Raw genomic sequence first — 15712 nt, forward strand, 5'->3', positions numbered from 1 at the left:
CTCCACCTTGGTCTTTCAAGTCTCAAATACAAGCATAGATTATGTCTGTACACAGATTGGTCTAGATGGGCCAATATACCTTCAAGAATGACATTCTGGATACAGATTGTTAAAAATCCTGCCAGATTCAAATATTCTAGGCAGCTGGGAATAAAATTTGTATAACAAATTAAGTAGTCACTACATATAGAACTATGGGTATTTTTTACTTACTTGTTCTATTAAGATACCATGTTTCAGCCAAGACTCCCAACACATAATCCAAAATTTAAAACTACTAAAAAACACCCACTACAAAAAGAAACCAGTTGTACATAATATACAACAGAATTCTCTCAGGCAGACTAATGGTTCATTCAGGAGCTGCTGGAATGGGCTCTCTGGCCTGTGCTTCCTCACTTCTGTCTTCCTTCAAGACACACAGGACTTTAAGTATCCCCAGTGAAGATGGGGAAAGGGCTTCTCCCCCTTCTTCAGGCCACTGATATGTCTCTTCAGGAGCTGATGGCATTCCTGTGCGTGATCACAGGCAATGGCTAGCCTGGTAAGCTCAACAACAAACCATGACTGGCAAGCAGAGGGTGGAGAGCTGAAGAAGTGGAAAATAGAAAGGTGTGCATGAAGGCATGGTACTTTAAAAAAGAACACACAGGCATGGGAGGGAAGTGCACTCTAATATGTCACATCACAGCAGCCATACCGCAGAGGGAAAAAGTCTATGCTTGCAAAGAGCAGAGGAGAGGGGTTTCATTCAGGAGCCAAGAGCAGACTGCAAGCAGAGAATAACCCCTAACACAAACAATCCTGTGGTACCAAAAGCGGCTGCTCCCAAAGCCCCACTTCCTCATACGTTTCTTATTTTTGCTTTGAGAAGAATTATTTTTTAAAAAAATTGGTACATTTCTGAACAACAAAGTCATTGTAGCCCTGCCTGCAAGACAGGTTTTTATTACAGCATAGAGACAGGAGGGGGGAGCACGGAGGTAGAGGTCGATGGGTCATAGCCCAGCTTGGCGGTGCTGCAAACAGCATGTGGGTTCCACTGAGCTGTCAACACCGCAGCCGTAAATCAAGACTCTGGCTTCCAAAGGGCGGCTGTGCTCTCCCCAGTCAGCAGAGGCACTTGCAGGGTGTGTCCCAGAGAAAGAACCGCTTGTTAATTTTCCACATTTCCAGCTATAAAGAACAAAGTTACTTTCCGTCAGGCATTTAAACCTTACATACTGTACCGTACTCTCTCTGTTTGGAGGAGCAGCTGATTTTCAACACATGGATCAAATTAGTGTGTGCACACTTACCCGTATACAATATAATTGCATACACCATGGCATGTAAATGCAAGACAGAGACTGTATTGTTGTAGCTACGAATGAGACTGATGCATAACTTAAACATGGGCACAACCTAGTTTTGCAGTGTAGATAGATATGCATGTGTGCTACGTGCAACGCATATGGACACACATTGTAAACAAGAGTATCTACACACATGTTACAAAGTGATCTCATGAATATCTCTTATGCATACACCATATCTGGGAACACAGCAGGGATGTTTGCAAGTAATTTTATTTCTACGACAGTATTCAGCACAATTATAAGGAAGAACATACTCATCACACAGCTATGAAAAACACATGAGCAATTTTTAAAATGTATTTTAATATTACAAAGTTTCGATATGATCTGTGTTGCATACTGCATATACATCAGATATACCATGCATGTAAACTTTAAAGGTTAGCATCACTATAGGTTTGAAAGCACACCATATGTGCGTCTTTAAGGCAGACACCCAATTTTTTTCCAGCTGACTTTACATTAAGACACCACACAGATGTCCAAAGGATACCAGGTGTTTTATTACAGTTTCACTAAATGCTAAAAGAAGTGCAAGATTGCAAACACAGTCTTTAGAAGCAGCTTATTGGCTAAAAAGCAACAAAGTTACAGACACTTCCTCAGTCACACAAAAAGTGCTAAAAGTCTCTTATAGCAACTTCTCCACCCACCCACAATATCAACAAACCTAATACAATTGTCAGTCATATAAAACTCAAAAACATGCTCCTAAATATGTACTTTACAGGACAAACAAGCACTGAAACTGCATTGTGTTCATTTGAGAAGGCATGCAGCAACAATGGAAAATGCCACAGACTAAATAATTTTTAGACTTGGTGTTTTCAATAAAGTTCACTGGTCTACATGTCAACACATGAAAAGTAAGATATCAACAGTCCATTTCTGTATAAATAGTTCTATAAATCTAAGGTGGTGTGTGTTGCCTTCTTCGGAAATGAAAGCGATGTTTCCTTGGATTTGCCTACTATACAGGCATCAACCAAAATGACAAAAGAAAACAGTCGCAATGAAATCCCATTCAAAATTCAACAGGTTTAAAGTTTCAGCTGCACCATCTGGCTTCCAAATACCTGTGGCAACAGCTCAGACAGCACTTTCATCCTCTTCCAATGTGTACAGAACAGCCTGCGCCTTCCCTTTAAAAGCTTCCATTTTGCAGCAATTTTTGCCCAAGGACAGTTGCCCCAAGGAAGGGTGGATTTGACTGCAATTTAAGAGGGTTGGGTTTTAGTCATGGCACAGTTGTACTGACCTTCCATGTGACGTGGACTGAATCCATTCCGCTCTGTGTCCTTATTGACTAAAGTGTGGATTTATAATATCACTGACCTCACAAGAAATAACACCCAACTGAAAAGGTAAGTTCAAGGATTGTTGTAAAATCCTTCCAACAATTTGACAAATGAAGAAATAGAGGCTCAGAAAAGATAACTGTTCCTTTATAACGCAGAGTAAGAATCAGGAACAAAACTGGAGTCTTATTTCACCTAACTCTCCGACCCTCGGAAAGTCTTTCAGCACTTCACACGTCTGCTTCCTAATCTCTCTTTCAATGCTTCACTATTTTAATTAATTATGCTTCATTAGTTCAATCAATCAATTAATTAGCCAATCAAAGTTCAAGAGGAGTCCTACACAAATTGAGGAGAGAAAAGAGCTCTACTACAACACTAGTGCCATAATGATCGGAAGGCCAGCTTGCCAGAAGAAACTGGGATGCTGTAGCCAGCTGTATGAAGTCTCCAATAGACCCCATTTTAATTGCATTAGCCACACAACAGTAGCTTTGTTCACAAGGGGACAGCAGGGACAGCCCCCTGTTTTATGGGCTTTGGGAACCCTGTAAAGTCTGTGTGAGTTTATTAAGCCTGGTAGTGGCTTGTGCTAGAAGAATACGGCTCGTGACGGGTGCCGGAACATGTCAAGAGGGCACCAAGCCAGGCTGGTACGCAGGAGACCTGCTGCTCGATTAAGGGGATGCACAGCATGGTGCATGAGAGCCAAGGGAACAGTGGACAGAATATAAGAGGCCCACCCCATACAAGCTCTCATGGGGGAATTTAATTCACTCCCTGCTGACTCTCTCACTTTGTTGTGCTCTGAAGCAAGAAATTACAAGATTTACAGGGAAAAATGACATGGCCTTACAGTCTCACACTGGGGTCTCCCTGTAACAACTATGCAGCTCACCCACAGAAGGCCATACAATCAGGAATGGGAGAAAAATGAGCAGGGGGGAAAAACACAAAACTAGGACACAGAAGTATACATGGCTCCACTTTTCAAACAGCAAATTCCAACACAGTAGAGACACTTCTCCATAACTATTTTAAAGTCAACATGCTAGTCATATGTACTGGTAGCCAACATTTTTTTTTTATAGGCAGCATACAATTTTCCAACCACCTGACAATATGGAAACTAGTAGTTTGCTCTCAATCCATTTAAAAGGAAAGCTCACCCCCACTACTACCACGAAATAGGTAGAAACAGGCATGTGCCTTCAGTTCAAGAACCTAATTGCCTGGTTATTTGGAAAAGTTTGGATTTTCTCATAAATGTTTAAATGAATTATAATTTTATACCTCTCTCCTAAACTGAAAGTAAGAACAAATGAAATTCTTTAAGAACCATTTGGTCTGGAACAGGTTACCAGATAGGGCTGCCTTCTGATATATGTTTGGAACCACTGATTGCATGTGCAATCAGTTGGAAGAGGGCGATTTGTGGTTTTGTTCATTATCAAGTATAATTTAAATTAGCTTTACACATGGATGTGTTATTATTATTCATTAGTAGACCTGAAACACCCAAAGCAGAATTAATAAAGAGTAATTAATAGCTTGGGTAGACTATTCAGGATATACAAGTAATTGGGCAAAATCTGAATTAATACCAGTGGGCAATTGCAGACAACTTACTTTGTATACTAACTGGTGATTTCGTTGGTGCCCAGAGGTCTTAACATAGCTAGGTATTTTGGTTCCAGGAGATATTCATCAAACAATTACACTGAATTTGAATCGGTTGATAAAGGTTTTCCAGTGATTTGGAACAATGAGCCTCACTCAAATTTAATATTTGGGGTTAGGTTAATGCACTTTAGATGAATATTTTGTCATGGATAATAAATATACTATGTGGTGTTTCGTTGCATAATCTCCAAGTATCTTTTCAAAGGACTAATGACATATTTCAGAAGTTTATGCAGGATAATTCTACACTACATTTTTCACTTAAGAGAATGCAGCTGCCAATATTGGAAGGAGGCAGATATTAGTTTACATGACAGGGCATATTTGTCAGCATGTACAAAAGATTGGCAATTTCCCCCCCTTCCTTGAATTCCCCAGCTTGGGCAATTTTAGAGATGGGTTATTTGGCACCCTTATTTAGATGGTTAGTGCTGGGGTCTAGGTTTCATAAAAGGAAAGATTCTATGCCACGTAACAGACAACTAAACTTGTAAACTGTTGTTTATAAGTGTTACAAGGTTTTTGGGGGGTGGGGGGGTCATACTCCTCTGATGCCTTGATCCAGCAACTGTTTAAAGCTAATCAAGGCTTCTAATTCCAGGGAATAACCAAACTAGCTTCCTGGTGAGGTGGTGGAGGATTAAAGGGCTCGGCGTGAGACAGCAAATGGGCGGGGGGCCCTTCTCAACAGAAAAAGCCAGAGTTGAGAGCAGAGTTTACCAGTGATGTGACCTAAAAGTAAAGCAGCAAGCTAGAGAGAGCCATGTCTGATTTCTGCTGGAATCCAGCAGAAATCTGAAGAATTTGGAGCAAATGATTCAGCAAAGGAAACACAGCCCAGAATAACTAAGGAGATAGTACAAGAATACTTGGCTAGTTTAGATGTATTCAAGTCTCCAGGGCCAGATGAACTGCATCCAAGAGTATTAAAAGAACTGGCAGATGTGATCTCAGAACCACTGGCAGTCATCTTTGAGAATTCCTGGAGAACAGGCGAAGTCCCGGCAAACTGGAGAAGGGCAAATGTTGTCCCTATTTTCAAAAAGGGGAAAAGAGAGGACCCAAATAATTACCGCCCAGTCAGTCTGACATCAATACCAGGGAAGATTCTGGAGCAGATCATTAAGAAAACAGTCTGTGAACACCTAGAAAGGAATGCTGTGATCACCAATAGTCAGCATGGATTTCTGAAAAATAAGTCATGTCAGACTAACCTGATCTCGTTTTTTGACAGAATTACAAGCCTGGTAGATGAAGGGAACGCAGTGGATATAGCCTACCTTGATTCAGTAAGGCATTTGACAAGGTGCCCCATGATATTCTTGTAAAGAAGCTGGTAAAATGCGGTCTTGACTATGCTACCACTCAGTGGATTTGTAACTGGCTGACTGACCGAACCCAAAGGGTGCTCATCAATGGTTCCTCTTCATCCTGGAGAAGAGTGACTAGTGGGGTGCCACAGGGTTCTGTCTTGGGCCCGGTCTTATTCAACATCTTTGTCAACGACTTGGATGATGGACTCAAGGGCATCCTGATCAAATTTGCAGATGACACCAAACTGGGAGGGGTGGCTAACACCCCAGAGGACAGGATCACACTTCAAAACGACCTTGACAGATTAGAAAACTGGGCCAAAACAAACAAGATGAATTTTAACAGGGAGAAATGTAAAGTATTGCACTTGGGCAAAAAAAAAATGAGAGGCACAAATACAAGATGGGTGACACCTGGCTTGAGAGCAGTACATGTGAAAAGGATCTAGGAGTCTTGGTTGACCACAAACTTGACATGAGCCAACAGTGTGACGCGGCAGCTAAAAAAGCCAATGCAATTCTGGGCTGCATCAATAGGAGTATAGCATCTAGATCAAGGGAAGTAATAGTGCCACTGTATTCTGCTCTGGTCAGACCTCACCTGGAGTACTGTGTCCAGTTCTGGGCACCACAATTCAAGAAGGACACTGACAAACTGGAACGTGTCCAGAGGAGGGCAACCAAAATGGTCAAAGGCCTGGAAACGATGCCTTATGAGGAACGGCTAAGGGAGCTGGGCATGTTTAGCCTGGAGAAGAGGAGGTTAAGGGGTGATATGATAGCCATGTTCAAATATATAAAAGGATGTCACATAGAGGAGGGAGAAAGGTTGTTTTCTGCTGCTCCAGAGAAGCGGACACGGAGCAATGGAGCCAAACTACAAGAAAGAAGATTCCACCTAAACATTAGGAAGAACTTCCTGACAGTAAGAGCTGTTCGACAGTGGAATTTGCTGCCAAGGAGTGTGGTGGAGTCTCCTTCTTTGGAGGTCTTTAAGCAGAGGCTTGACAACCATATGTCAGGAGTGCTCTGATGGTGTTTCCTGCTTGGCAGAGGGTTGGACTCGATGGCCCTTGTGGTCTCTTCCAACTCTATGATTCTATGATTCTATGATTCCAAGGCTGTGGGCAATGGGGTGTTAATAAGGTGAATCCCTCCATTATAGGCTCAGGTTGTATATATGTGTAAATAAACCATAGATCATAAAGACACCACAGTCTCCACTGTCCCTAATTCCAAAAGGAAACACACAACCTTGGGCAAGCATCTGGAACTCCTGGAATCTCACACGGCTTGGGAGGGGAGGAAGTCAATAAATGTATAGTATAATAAAAGATGTTTAATTTATAATGTAAAATTTGAAAAATTAATATTATATTATATTATATTATATTATTTAAAAAATGGAATCTCACAAAGCTTGGAGATTGGTGTGGAGTGCAACAATAAGCTCAAGAACTCAGGTGTGGAATAGGGAATTAGAGGGCATCATGCAGCCCAAACAATGAAAATTTGCTTTAGAGTCTGTATGGAAAATTTCCTTAGACTTGAAACTGAGACTGATCTAGCAAAAATTAATATTTGAGTATATTAGACTCCACAACATTTGTATAGGAAAGCACTGTCTAATGAAGGAAGATGTTGGAGGTATAATGCCCCATACCTGTTTTAAGGACTAAATTCTATCCTTTTAGCCCCTCCTACTACAAGTATTCAATACACAAAGCACCTTGGGTCCCAGAGTAATGATTATGCCATTTATTTCCTTTATTAGCCTAACAACAACAAAAACTATTATAAAATTGAAACTGATCAATAACATGAAACAAACTTGCTGGTAAAGAGTTCTGTAGATAAAAGCACAAAGAGACAAAGGGCTAGGCATGGGGATGTAGGTTTTAACAAGGAATGAAAAATTAGAGGAATGCAAATAATCAGTAATAGAATATGGAAATGATAAGCAAGAGCTAGAAAATGAATGTATCTGAAGATAAGAGAACCTTCAATGCAAAGATGGAAAAAGGTAACAAGTGAAGCTAAATATATATTCAGAAACATGATATATTTGCATGCAGAAAAAATAAGATGGGTAATAGATCCCCAAATAAAAACTAAGTGATATTCTACATCAGAGTAACCCCATTGACTTCAATTTATCTACTCTGAGTATGACCAACACTGAATAATACACTCAATAGGTTGAAGCAATGATCAACTAAAACAATAAGCAAAGCGGGACAAAATAATGGAACCAAGCATGGGCACAATTAACAAGAAAATGTTATTAAAATTGTTGTTTTCTGACAACTGAAAATTACAAGACTAATGTTGACATCTGAGAGGAAAGAAGGAATTGGAAGAGAACATTTGTTTATTTGTTTGTTTATAATCATTTATAGTCCACTCTTCTTCCCCAAGGATCCCTAAGATCTCTATCTTGAGGAGAAGAAGTAGTAATCACATGATCAATAGATAAAGAAATGGAAAGAGAAGAGTCCAGAGGAAAAATATGATATTCTCTTTGAAAGATTTGGGTTCAGAGAATGAGAAAGCCATGAGGAAATAAGAAGACAAGATGAAAAATTAACAAAAGAAGAGAAAAGATCAGAGACAGAAAGTAACACAACATTGTCACCATGAACATGATTATTATAACCAAAAAATAAGACATGGACAAGAATAAAAAGCAAGGTGATTAAAATAGAACATTTAAAAACATTGGTAGACAGAGGAAGAGGACAAGGAAACAAAAGAACCATTAATGGAAATGTGGCAAGTATGGTTAGATAGATAAGACAAAAATGAAGAGAATGACCAAAAGTATTGAGAGGACAGAACAAGAAGAACAAGGACAGATCAAGATGAATAGACTATTAGCACTCTTCACTTGACTGATAATTAAATAAAGTAAAAGTAGCTTCTGCTGAGTGGTAAGAACAAACAAAAAACTGATGAAGATCAAATAGAGTTAGGTAAAAGAAAAACCAACAAATGAAAGAAAACATATTCAACCAGTTTAGAAAGAAAGAAAATAAGATAAATTAAATGATTGTCAACAGAATCAGTTAGTGATAAGGGAAAGCTTGCCAAAACGTTACAAAAATATAGGTAATGGTAAGATCTCTAGAAACCTTTTTAAGGGAAAAAGACAAAACAGGAATAAAAGAACCAAAGGTCTTTTTGGATGAAGACAAACAGAAAGACCATTCAAAGAAACAGGGGGTAAAGGAAAAAGAAGGCAGCAGAGAGGTTCCAAAAAGAAAGGGGAAAAGAAGCAAATGCCATAAATATCAGAAATAAACAGCAGTTGATTTATATCACAAAAAATGACCAAGACTCTGAGGAGCTGAGTGAGAGAAAGAAGAAAAAAGGTAGCACAATAATTTAACAACTGAAGAGAGACAATGAGCATTGTGGAAAAATCAGTTTTGAATATTGCCTAACAGGGGAAAAGGGTGAGCGTTAAGTCTAGACTTCTAAAAAACCAGTGTGCTCAGGACCTGCGCCATTAACGTGCAAGTTGTCTAATATATGAATGAAGAGACTAGAAGTAAGAAGTACTGTAAGCCAAGGCTGAGAAAGAAAGGATTATGAGACCAGGCAGAAGAATAAATTATAGTAGAAAGAACGGAGCTAAATAGTGAAACCGCCTTATTAGGAGAAGATGAAGAGAGAGAAAACAGGAGGTAATTGCAAAGAAATCCTTCAAGAGAAGGGTTTCATCTAGGATCACAGAGTAGAATCGAGGAGAGTAAAAGCAAGCAAGTGGTGATCAGAAAAAAAAGAATGAAAGCAAAAGCAGCAAAACAAGAAAGTTTATTGCAATATCTGAAAGATCAACTAGGTTACTCTACTAGGAGAGATGACAGAACATACTGCACTACCTCTTCCTCTGCCTTTCAGTACCAAAAGTTAGAGATGCAGGATACTTCCTGGTAGGGGCTTAAGAATGTTGACAAGAATGTTGACAAGAGTTTCATAGAGATGCCATGAAGAGGATGGTCAGATCGTGAGAAGGATTTAGAAGAGCTTGGGGAGTTGGTGCTGGATGATCCTGGATGATCTTGAGTGGGAGGGGGGTCCTAGCAGATTAGGGGAGGTGAAGTAAGGACCCCCAGAAGTGTCTGGTGGGATCAAGTGGGTTGGCAGAGGAGTATTCAATCCCCTAACATCAGACATCCCTAGCGAGATACCACTGTTGTGGAGCTGTCTTTGGACTCTCCTGTCACTTTTTTATATATTTTATTTTCTCTTTTTATAACAACAATAATTTTCATACATATTCAATCCAAATTTACTTGATTGACCTCCCCCCGTTTCCATTTCCCCCCTTTTATTTCCCTTGGATCTAGTTATTTTTCCACATAATTTCAAATTCTTTTTCATATCCTAATTCTATTTTCAGTTCATAAATGTTACAACAATCCTGCTAATGTTTCCACATTTTTACAGTGTTCTTTAAAGCAATCTATTAAAAAAAATCCATTCTTGATTAAATTTTTCCTCATCTTGGTACCTGACCTTCCCAGTTAATTTAGCCATTTTGGCATAGTCTATCATCTTAAGTCATCCATTCTTCTTTCACTGGGACATTCTTGTCTTTCCACTTCTGGGCAAGCAGCATTCTGGCAGCTGTGGTCGCAAACATAAATGAGCTTTTTTGCTTCTTTGGCACTTCATCTCCTAATATTCCTAGTAGAAAGGCCTCTGGTTTTTTGACAAATGTATTTGTAAAGATTTTTTTCATTTCATTATATATCATTTCCCATAAGCCCTTTACCTTTTTGCATGTCCACCACATATGAAAAAACGTACCTTCTTTATCTTTACATTTCCAGCATAAATCATACAAATTTTTATACATCTTAGCAAGTTTAACCGCAGTTAAATATAATCTATACATCATTTTCATATAATTCTTCTAGTGAACTGCATGCCATGAATTTAAATTGCAAATGGGTCACTAGCTATATATATTAAAAATTACCATTTTTTTCTAGAAAGGGTAAATCCAGATTAAAAGTTTGGGGGTGGGGTATGGATGCTACAGATGCCATGAAGACCTTGAGGGGGGGCATGCATGAGGAACACCCATCCCACAACAAACATCCACTTAGATTAGATTCTATTATCCCATTGCCATCAAGAAAAAGTAATCCTAGCATAAGCAGTCATTACATCTCAGTACTGTAAAAGTCTGCTAGAGGCTAGAGCTAAGGTTTGCTACATGGTTGTATCCATGAAAAAAATGGAGCCTTTCACAAGGAAAAGAACAGGTAAAAGGAACCGCCATATTCATATTACTCTACAAATTCTCAGTGATTAGCCTGAAACAACATCCCCCAAAGACACAGAAAGAGAAGATTGTAACAGGGAATTCAGTTTTGGTGTGCGACTGTGGAGTGGCACTTTCATCTAAAGACAGAATGTAAGAGACACTGAAGACTCAAAAAGCTACTGAAAAGAGATTTTTCCTTGAAAAGAGAATCTGATAAACTTCTGAGAAAGGTAATCAACCCAAATGCTCTGAGTATTTTAATTATTTTATTTTAAATATTTTTATTTGATGAGGACATTTTGCAATATCATTTTGGATCTTTGCCTTTTCTTTTGCTTCCCTTGGTTTTGTTTTTCCTAAGAGGAATATTAGCAACAATTCAAAGTCACTTGGCAATTGTGTTAGCCCTTTGGCATCTTCTTAGGATGAAATAAGATGCTCCCCTATGAGAATATTCTGGCTGACATACAAATACTCTTCTTTAGATTTTTAACCCACATAATTCAAAGAGGCTTAAAATCACATTTTTTAAATGAGTTTCAAAAAAAAAGTTGTTTAAAACTATAAACTGTTTAAAACTATAAAGACAAACATGTTATCCGATATAGCCACCAAATCTCTGATAGTTACATGTTTGCCCAAATAAGAAGGTCTTGTTTTGATGCTTCTATACTCTGGTTTAATCAACTATCTGAAGGAAGAGAGTTCTAGAGTAGCTATCAGAAAACCCCATTTGAACATCTTCATCATTTGTACACAATGCATTAAAAAAACAAATCTAGTGGTCAAGTCGGCTGACAATAGCAAACATGGCAGAACAGATGGGAAGAACAGCTGGGCTGAGAACTAGGAGACTCTGGCTCTGTCAATGGCTGCACTGTATGATATAGCACCCAGATTACAAGATGGAGCATCTCCCAGATAGTAAATGGCTTTTGGATACTGGAGTGGCTGCCTACCAAGCATGGCTACTGACAGTCCTCATCAAACAAGGCTAAAAAGGCCTCCTGTACAGGCTGGGACTTTGCCTCGGCAACTAAAGTATTCCTTTGCTTCTGGCTCTCAACTTGTGCTCTGGTTTAGACACCCCAGTTCTGTTCCTTAGCTCTTGGCCCCCACTCAACAGTTGCCTAATGATCAGCTCAGATGTGAAGCTATCAACCAGAATTATCCACTGTTCCAATCATTCCATCTTAGCAAGCATTTCAGCTTCATAAAAGGAATTATTCCCTCTCTCCTCCCCAGGTACACTGTTCTGGAGGATCTCCCAATGCCCGCCACAAACCAATTTCAGGGGGTGCACAGGAGGATGAGAGGGAAAAAGGCCCACTGCAAAAGTGGAAGTCCTTGCACTGGGCTTCTGCTGATGGGGCTAAATTCTACTCTTAATATTATATCGTGGCTCAGTTCACATGTCAAATTAAGCCATGGTTAAAATATAGTTAAAAACATTGACCAGGAAATAAGAGAGTCTGGCTCGACGTGACATCTGATCTGGGGTTTGCTGCTTGTTTTCCAAAACCAACCATGAGCAGTATGCCAAGAACAAAGTTCAGTTACTGCTCATGATTTATCTGGAAAGAAACAAACCCATAAGTCAAGGTTCTGGTGTCATGACAAGGCAAACTCTTGTCTAGTTTCTTCCATGGTGCAGCACCAGGATTGGAGCAAGAACTTTACAACACTGTATACCAGCTTGCTGCTTGTTCATGTTAAAACCACAGCTTGTTCCAAAAACTATGGTTAATGTGATGTGTGAGCCAAGCCACAAAGGAGAAAGAGAAAGCATGAATACATGCGTGTGTGATGTTCTGCTGAAAGTATATTTAATGAAGCATTCACTTTAATGGTTTATATTATGTACTGTATATTCATATTAAGAATCAAAAATGCACCAAGAACTGAGAGCCATGGATGAGTTTGAGTTTGGAAAATGAAAAGTGTTTCCATTTCAAAAACATTAACCTGAGATCTGTATTCTTTTCAAAATCTTCCCCACCCTGCCCAATTTTAATCCACACCAATCAGCTGCATTTCTGGGGAAAGAATTTAGCTTTGGGAGCTTACTGACTTTTTCAAAGTGAATTTTAGTTCCGACTTATGCTCTGGGTTCTAAGCCAATGTAGTGTGGATCCAAGTATTCGGCTCAATAGTTGTTTCTGTCTGTATTTCTTTCTGTCTGATTTTCAGCTGCTACTTTATGGCTTAGCTGCAAATATCCAGAGCTACAAAGCCTGCAAAAAGGGTTGTCTGTGTACACATCTAGCAACAGAGAAAGTCTACAATTAATTCCAGGTGCACATGGGCACTAAGAAAATCTTGTCAGTATCAGATCTCAAGAAGAAATAGGAGCTGCTGCTGTGAAGAATCCCACACTTTAGAAGTTTGAAGATCATCACCCTCTTAGGCAATGAATCAGCAGACCTGTTGCTGTCTACTTCAAAATGTTATAGGGACATAGTTGAAAAGAGATATATTCCCTCCAACTTTTCAGCTGACCAAAATAGTGGCCAGACTTAAGAGTTGTGGTCATATCGGGTAATACTTTTCCCCACATGATAGATGAGCAGCTGCTTCTCAAATTGTACAATGAACCTAGACATCTTTCCCTCAAAGAAGCACTTCTAAGGAAATTGCATTTTCCTGCCCTTTAAAATGCATGGATTTTGTCACTGAAAAAATGCAGTTTTGCTCCAGCTTTTCCTTAATGTGATAGTTATTGCAATTAGAGGTTTGGTTGTGCAAGAATACCTAGTGGCCAGTAGCACTAACAATACTGCTTACCTCAAAACCACTCCAATGCAAATACTTTACAACCAATTATATTTATTTTATTTCTTTGCTTTGGGAAAAAGTGTCTTTAGAGACAAAGCAACTTTCTGCTATACTATGGAAATGTAAGGGTTTTCCAGGTGAGTAAGGCTAATCTCTCCTCAGATCAATGCACAGGAATAATTTCATGAAAATTTTCAACCACCACCCCATTTCTCCCCTTTTGTTCTTTCAAAGCAGAAGCTTTGATGTACCAGAGCGGACTGTCCTGGATGCAGGCAGTATGCCTCTAGGAAGACTGCCCAATGCAAGAGACGAACACCTGGAGGAACGTGACACGAAATCAGCCAAAAGTAAGAGCAAGATGAAGCTTAATTAAGTTTTCTGGCAATCTGCTTTTATCTTAAAATATTGTAATAATAGCATCATGTATTGCACAAATATATTTATTTCTCTCTCTCCACACATACACACACCTGCAAAAAAAGGTCTGTTCTAGTGTTGCCACCCTCTGGACCTCGATCAAGTCACATACTCTCCCTTAAATATGAAACTGCTTCATCTTAGAGACTAGTTTTCATTTAACAGTTTAACATTTATGCAATGTATGAATGTCAAGAAATGGTTCCAGAAACTGTCCTGCAGGCTTACCTTGGGTGCTTAAAGCAAGAGGATGCCCAACCAGTACCAAGGTGTTTTTGAATACCATGTGACCACATTTTTGAAAACTTACAGAATTCTCCACTCCCTGTAATCAGCACAAGTCCTAAATTTTGGAAGCAGTAATATCTTATACACACAGTATTTTGGAGTTTGGATAAAGGAAAACATAGTAAATACTCCCTTGGGAGGCTTTTAACATTTATTTTTTAGTCTTCAGACCCCCTTTCAGCAGCATATTCAACTAACAAACATGGTTATGCATTATTCTTTAAAGTGGAGGAACAGATTTTCATGACAACTAAATCCAAAGCTATAAAATATAGTAAAATCTGCAAACAAGTTATCAAAGCTGATAACGTCATCTTAGTACTAATACCATTACTACTTTTGTAAGTTACTGAATTACGGTATATAGAAAGTTTGTTTGGAATCACTTTAGAGGAAGATTTATAGGGCTTTATATAGAATTGGGAGGTGGGAAAAGAGCAAGTTCCTCGTTCAAACAGAAGCAGATTTTCATCAAGTGCTATACAAAGGCCAACGTTTAGTTGCATTTGTCCACCAGCCGTTATATTTCTGATAGTCACCTTTCATCAGCCACTCTAGATCCAGCCTGTGTTGTGGGAAACCAAGCACTCCACTCTCATTTCAGCATTGCACTTTAAATGAGATTCTTCTCTTCCAACTTGTATTTCCATTGCTTTCTAATTGCTGTGCGTAAGGTTGCGGCGGGACTGTCAAGGACACTTACAGGATGATGCCCGTGAGATTACCAATGAGAAGAGACATATCTGCACCCCCATCACACTCATACAATTTTTAGATGGTATTTTCTTGTCTTCGTTTCGGCTACTGCCTCACTTCATTTTTACTAGCAATTCCTGGAATACATCTCTCTCTTTCCTATGTAGGGTTGGCATGCCAGTACGAAATACTGTCAAATGACTGCCAACTTGACTGCAGTCAAATATTCCATGAAGCCATGATGTTGACGATACACATATAATTGGTCTGCTATGTGTTGTATACAATTCCTTTTAAAAAAAACTGACTTGAATTTTTTATTTTGATCTATTTGTTTTAAAGTGGAATTTCAGGCTGACCTTGGCGTTCCAAAATAAAAGCAAAAAAGAAGGTTTGTTTCAGTGAACAATTAACATCAATAGAGATCTTATCTAACATTGGTTGCTTTCAGATAATATCCCAAGTCATGGTTTGGAGGACTGGGAATGAGGCACATGCTCACACACTGCCTCTTCCTACCTCTTCCTTTATATATATATATATATAAAGGTTGGTGTTTTTTTAATGATGAGACAGCACAAATACTAGACGAGATCTGATACA

General features: G+C 39.1%; 1 protein-coding gene across 5 annotated transcripts in view; it reads right to left on the reverse strand.

Annotated features, from left to right (window-relative positions):
* The window catches only part of FOXP4 (forkhead box P4), a 152268-nt gene that overhangs the window by 86497 nt on the left and 50059 nt on the right, over positions 1–15712 (reverse strand). The gene's annotated exons all lie outside the window — the stretch shown is intronic.

This window comes from Podarcis bocagei (assembly GCF_964188305.1).
Source record: "Podarcis bocagei genome assembly, chromosome: 5".
In the NCBI taxonomy this organism is placed as follows: Eukaryota; Metazoa; Chordata; class Lepidosauria; order Squamata; family Lacertidae; genus Podarcis; species Podarcis bocagei.